This window comes from Arachis ipaensis, chromosome B07, assembly GCF_000816755.2.
Source record: "Arachis ipaensis cultivar K30076 chromosome B07, Araip1.1, whole genome shotgun sequence".
NCBI classification, from domain to species: Eukaryota; Viridiplantae; Streptophyta; class Magnoliopsida; order Fabales; family Fabaceae; genus Arachis; species Arachis ipaensis.
Window position 1 is genome coordinate 65,984,310 of NC_029791.2, and position 6,737 is coordinate 65,991,046.

A 6,737-nucleotide genomic window follows, 5' to 3' on the forward strand; every position below is an offset into this window, starting at 1 on the left:
GCTCCTAGCTCTTTAAACTTCTTTTCATCCTCCTCTTGTCGCCTTAAGATATGAGATTCAAGATCTCTCAATTCCAACATGGAGGCTTCATCGGAGGGCGGTGGTGGAAGAGAGGGTTCATTGTTTGGGAAGGGAGTTTCATAATTGGAAGTTGGTTCATCTTGGTAAGGGTATGAAGATGGTGTATATTGAGGTGGTTCTTGATAGTAGTTGTGTTGGAATTGTGGTGGTTCATGTATGGTTCATATGGTTCATAAGGTGGTTGGTATGGTGGATAAGGATTATAGTCATAATGAGGTGTTTGGTGGTAGGGGGCTTGTAAGTAAGGTGGTTCAAAGTCATGTTGAGGGGGTGGTTCATAGGCATGTGGTGGTGGTTGTTGACAATTTCAATAAGGGTCACCACAACCATTAGATTGATATGCATTAGGATTAGAATTATACCCATAAGAATCCGGAGGTTGTTGTTGCCAAGAAGGGTGATCAATCCTTTAAGGCTCCTCCCACCTTTGATTCTTCCATCCTTGATGTATATTGTCATTATAGTTCCCATTCCCTACAACAAAATTTGAGACAAACTCATAGCCGAAGTGATGAGAATTCATAGTAGCAAAGAGAAGCAAAGTTAACAAAAATAAGCAAGAAAGTCCTAAGGCTAACAAAAACTAACAAATAAGCAAAAGGCAAACATATTCACAATATTTACAATAGCCAATAACATAACACCATTGCAACTCCCCGGCAATGGCGCCATTTTGATGAACGAGATTTGCTAGATGGTTTAGAATTTCTCTTCTAGAAATAAGAACTTCGTTGTAAGCATATCTCCAAACCAACAAACAACTCTCGCATCAAATTAAATTTTGAGTTGTCACAAGTGCAAACTCCAAATAAGAAATAACCAGAGTATTTTGGACTCCGGGTCATCTCATGAGGAATTACAATGAAGTGTTCAATTATTGGCAATGAAGTATGTAAGGGGGGGTTTGATTGACAAGAGGCACATCAAACATCAAATCTCATTAAAGAAAAATCCAAACCCAACAAGTGCATCCATGAATATAAAAGAAGCATAAAAGTAAAATTAACATGAGAACTAAGAGAATCAAGTAGTAAGAATAAGAAATTGTAGAAGAAATAAGATAAAATCAAGAATTAAACATGGATCTATGATGCAACTAACCTAACCTAATTCTAGAGAGAAGAGGGAGATTCTCTCTCTAGAAACTAACCTACATGATGCTAATGCTACAAACAATTGCTTCCCCCTTTCCCAAACTTGAATTCTACATGAAATAGCATTAGAAATGAGTTGGGTTGGGCCCAAAGTACTTCAAAAATCGCTGGGGGCGATTTCACTTTAGTGGGCCACAGACAGCATCGGCACGCACGTGTACATGGCGCATGCGCGCCCCTGAACGCGAAGTAACATATGGCAAATTTTATATCATTTTGAAGCCGCGGATGTTAGCTTTTCAACGCAACTGAAACTGCCTCATTTAGACCTCTGTAGCTCATGTTATGGTCGTTTGAGTGCGAAGAGGTCAGACTTGACAGCTTTACGGTTCCTTCATTTCTTTATGAGTTCTCCCACTTTGCATGGTTTTCTCCTCACTTCTTCCATCCAATACTTGCCTTATGAACCTGAAATTACTCAACAAACATATCAAGGTATCGAATGGAATTAAAGTGAATTAAAATGATCAATTTTCGGACATAAAAAGCATGTTTTCACATTTAAGCACAAATCAAGGGAGAATTGTAAAACCATGCTATTTCATTGAATAAATGTGGTAAAAGGTGATAAAATCCCCCAAAATAAGCACAAGATAAACCACAAAATTGGACTTTATCAATCCCACCAAAGGAGATTTTGAAACCCTACGTGCCAAAGGCTCCCTATCCCCAAAGACTGAGAAAGGATGGAAATGACAGCCAATTCTCTAAGTTCTTGGAGATATTCAGAAAGCTCCAAATCAATATACCATTTGCTGAAGCATTGGAGTAGATGCCACTTTATGCCAAATTCCTAAAGGAACTCATGACCAAGAAGAGAAACTGGAAAGAAAAGGAAACTATGGTGTTGACTGAAGAATGTAGTGCCATCATACAAAAGAATCTTTCCCAAAAGATGTAGGACCCTGGGAGCTTCCAAATCCCATACATTATAGGAGACATCAATATTAAAAATGTACTATGTGATTTAGGAGCCAGCATCAACCTAATATCCCTATCCATGATGAAGAGAATGATGGTTGAGGAAGCCAAGCCAACAAGGATGGCACTCCAACTAGCAGATAGAACATTCAAATTTCCCCATGGAGTAGTTGAGGACTTGTTAGTCAAGGTGGGCAACTTCATCTTTCCAGCAGACTTTGTAGTGTTTGATATGGAAGAAGAAGCCAACACATTAATCACACTAGGAAGACCATTCCTAGCAACAGCCAGAGCTATTATTGATGTACAAAAAGGAGAATTAGTCCTCAGGTCTCATGAGGAGAAGATGGTGTTTAATGTATTCACAGCCATGAGTTACCTAAAGGAACCTCTTGGGAAATGCATGATAGTAGATGCAATTGAGCCATTGGTACAAGGAGTCTTAGAAGAAGACAAGCTTGAGGAAGAGATGGAGGAAGATCAATAAGCATGTAGTGGAACTCCACAAGAGAGCATGGATAGTCCAATCATGTTAGACAAAGCAAAAGAGAAAGATAAAGCACCCAAACTAAAATTGAAGAGACTACCCCCTAAGCTGAAGTACGCATACTTAGGGAGCATTGATACTTATCTAGTGATCATTAACTAAACCTTGAGTAAGGAACAAGAGAAGGAGCTAATTAAGGTGCTGAAACAACACAAGGATGCCATTGGGTGGATCCTCTCTGATTTGAAAGGGATAATCCCCTTAATGTGCATGCACAAGATCCTTCTTAAGGAAGATGCCAAGCCCACAATTCAGCCACAAAGAAGGTTGAATCCATCAATGAAGGAAGTAGTACAGATAGAGGTGCTGAAACTATGGCAAGCAGGGGTGATTAACCCTATTTTAGATAGTCCTTGGGTGAGCCCTGTTCAAGTGGTACCTAAGAAAAGAGGCATCATAGTGGTGCCAAATGAAAGGAATGAGCTGATTCCTACCAGGACAGTCACTGGATGGCGCATGTGTATAGACTACAGAAAGCTCAATGAAGCCACAAGGAAGGATCACTTCTCACTCCCCTTTATGGATCAAATGTTGGAGAGACTTGCTGGGCATGAATACTATTGTTTCTTAGATGGATACTCAGGCTACAACCAGATTGTAGTGGATCCTAAAAACCAAGAGAAGACATCTTTCACCTGCCCATGTGGTGTTTTTGCAGACAGGCGCATGCCCTTTGGATTGTGCAACGCACCTGCCACATTCCAAAGATGCATGCTAGCCATTTTTTCTGACATGATTAAAAAGTTCATTAAGGTCTTCATGGACAATTTTTCAGTGTTTGTTAACTCTTTTCCTAATTGCTCACACCATCTTGCCTTGGTACTATAGAGATGCCAAGAGACTAACCTAGTTTTGAACTGGAAAAAGTGTCATTTTATGGTGATTGAAGGGATAGTCTGATGAGAGATATTTTGTTGGTATAGAAATTTCCAATAGGATTATGTCGTGAGTATAGTCTAAACCAACAAACTATAACACATCAAACATAGAAAATGTGTGTCCAAAATTCAAAATCAATAATCGAGAGTACTAGTCCTGAGTCGTTCTCCCTAGGAGTTGCCCTAAGATGCACATCATTAGTTAGGAGTTCTCTTGTCGTTTGAGGTTGAGTACGAGAAATGTAAACAAACTTGCATAAAAGCAATGAACAAATAACAAGTAGACTAAAGGACACAAGAAATTGAATGAAACAAGGGTGAATGACAATCAATCAATATAAGGGTTGTTCATGCCCTGGGTCGAGCTGTACGACCCGGGCTGAGTGAAGACGAGGCGACCGACCTCTTCAGGTAAGGACTATCTGAGCTCTTCTTAAAGAGCTAGACCATATCGCCAGGAAATCCCAAAAAGGGCCCAAATAAAGGAACACGACCGAAATTCAAAGGCAGCCCAAGCCTAAAGAGATAAGGGCGGTTCCCTTGAAGATAAGATGACTTCACTCAAAGTTAAGATAAGATAACTATCTTATCTCTAGAAAGGTCACTCCACACCATTATAAATAAACTGGAACACCTAGGTATAACTCATACTCTGATTCTACTAAAAACCTGCTTAATACTCATTGCTAACTTAAGCATCAGAGTCCCTTGCAGGTACCACCACCTTCCGGTGACGAAGGATCAGCATTACCAACAAGTCTAACAAGTCGGACACGGTGGCTCCCGCCACCACCCACAAGTCGGACACATCAGCGCCGACCACCACACCAGATCTCCTCCGAGATCGGCCTTCAGTTTTTGGTAATCCTTGGAACATTGGCGCCGTTGCCGAGGAACCTGGAAGTCATCCTATCACCATGGCGGATGACCTTGACAACGACCACGACTCTGATCTAGAAGATAGGACACCGCACAAGAACGCGGACACCAAACCTAAGGATACGCTTCAACCAAACAAAGACAAGAACTCGCCAAATTCAGAAATCATGGAGGCACTTCAAGCTCAACAAGATCGCCTAAAACAGCTCGAAAAAGAGGCCGAACGTCAACGAGAAGCTGAAAGAAACCTCCAGAGAGAAACTAGGCGACACCGAGATTAGAGGATAAACTCCTAAAACTCGAAGCCGACCTCAAAAACCAGACTATACAATCTAGTCATGAAGATAACCCTCGCAAAGATCAAGACCGATTCACCAAAGAGGTTATGAAAGCCAAAGTCCCAAAGGACTTCAAAGCTCCCGACATGACCCCATACGATGGCACATCAGATCCAAGCCATCATCTTAGTAATTTTAGAAGCAGGATGTATCTCACTGATGCCTCAGAGGCAATTCAATGCAAAGCCTTTGATGAGCGGATAATTTATACGCTTTTTGGCATTGTTTTTAAGTAGTTTTTAGTATGATTTAGTTAGTTTTTACTATATTTTTATTAGTTTTTATTCAAAATTTACATTTCTAGACTTTACTATGAGTTTGTGTGTTTTTATGTGATTTCAGGTATTTTCTGGCTGAAATTGAGGAACCTGAGCAAAAATCTGATTCAGAGGCTGAAAAAGGACTACATATGTTGTTGGATTCTAACCTCCCTGCACTCAAAATAGATTTTCTGGAGCTACAAAAGACCAATTGGAGCGCTCTCAATTGCGTTGGAAAGTAGACATCCAGGGCTTTCCAGAAATATATAATAGTCCATACTTCGCTCAAAGAAAAACGATGTAAACTGGCATTTAACGTCAGTTCCATGTTCCATTCTAGCGTTAAATGCTAGAAACAGGTTACAAGTTGGAGTTAAACGCCCAAAACAGGTTACAACCTGGCATTTAACTCCAGAAATAGCCTAGGCATGTGTAAAGCTCAAGTCTCAGCCCCAGCACACACCAAGTGGGCCCCAGAAGTGGATTTCTGCACTATCTATCGTAGTTTACTCATTTTCTGTAAACCTAGGTTACTAGTTTAGTATTTAAATAACTTTTAGAGATTTATTTTGGACCTTATGACATTTTACACATTTCATATTGTATTTCTGACGGCATGAGTCTCTAAACCCCATGGTTGGGGGTGAGGAGCTCTGCTGTGTTTCGATGAATTAATGCAATTACTACAGTTTTTCATTCAATCACGCTTGTCTTTATTCTAAGATATTCACTCGCACTTCATCCTGATGAATATGATGATCCGTGACACTCATCACCTTTCTCAACTTATGAACGTGTGCCTGACAACCACTTTCGTTCTAACTTAGATTGAGTGTATATCTCTTAGTCTCTTGATTTATGATCAGAGTCTTTGTGGTATAGGCTAGGATTATTAGCAGCCATTCCTGAGATCCGAAAAGTCTAAACCTTGTCTGTGGTATTCCGAGTAGGATCTGGGATGGGATGACTGTGACGAGCTTCAAACTCACAAGTGCTGGGCGTAGTGACAGACGCAAAAGGATCAATGGATCCTATTCTAACATGAGTGAGAACCGACAGATGATTAGTTGTGCGGTGATAGCATATTTAGATCATTTTCACTGAGAGGATGGATGGTAGCCATTGTCAACGGTGATCCACCAACATACAGCTTGCCATGGAAGGAGACCTGCGTGCGTGAAGAAGAAGACAGTAGGAAAGCAGAGATTCAGAAGACAGAGCATCTCCAAAACCTCAATCTGTTCTCCATTACTGCATAACAAGTACTATTTAATTTATGCTTTTTACTCTTCATAAATATAATCACTCTTATCATTGATTTCTTGACTAAGAATTACAAAATAACAATAGCTTGCTTCAAGCCGACAATCTCCGTAGGATCGACCCTTACTCACGTAAGGTATTACTTGGACGACCCAGTGCACTTGCTGGTTAGTGGTACGAGTTGTGAAAAGTGTGATTTACAATTCGTGCACCAACCTTCCTGACTACCTTAACAAAAACAACTATTAAAGGGTTCGAGAATCTGCCCCCAAGGTGCATCACAAGCTTTGACGACTTAGCTGGAAAATTTCTTGCCAGATTCTCCATCTAGAAGGACAAAACCAAGCACGCCCTGAGCCTGTTAGGGATCAAGCAAGGAGATCGGGAAAGTCTTCACAACTATATGGAAAGATTCA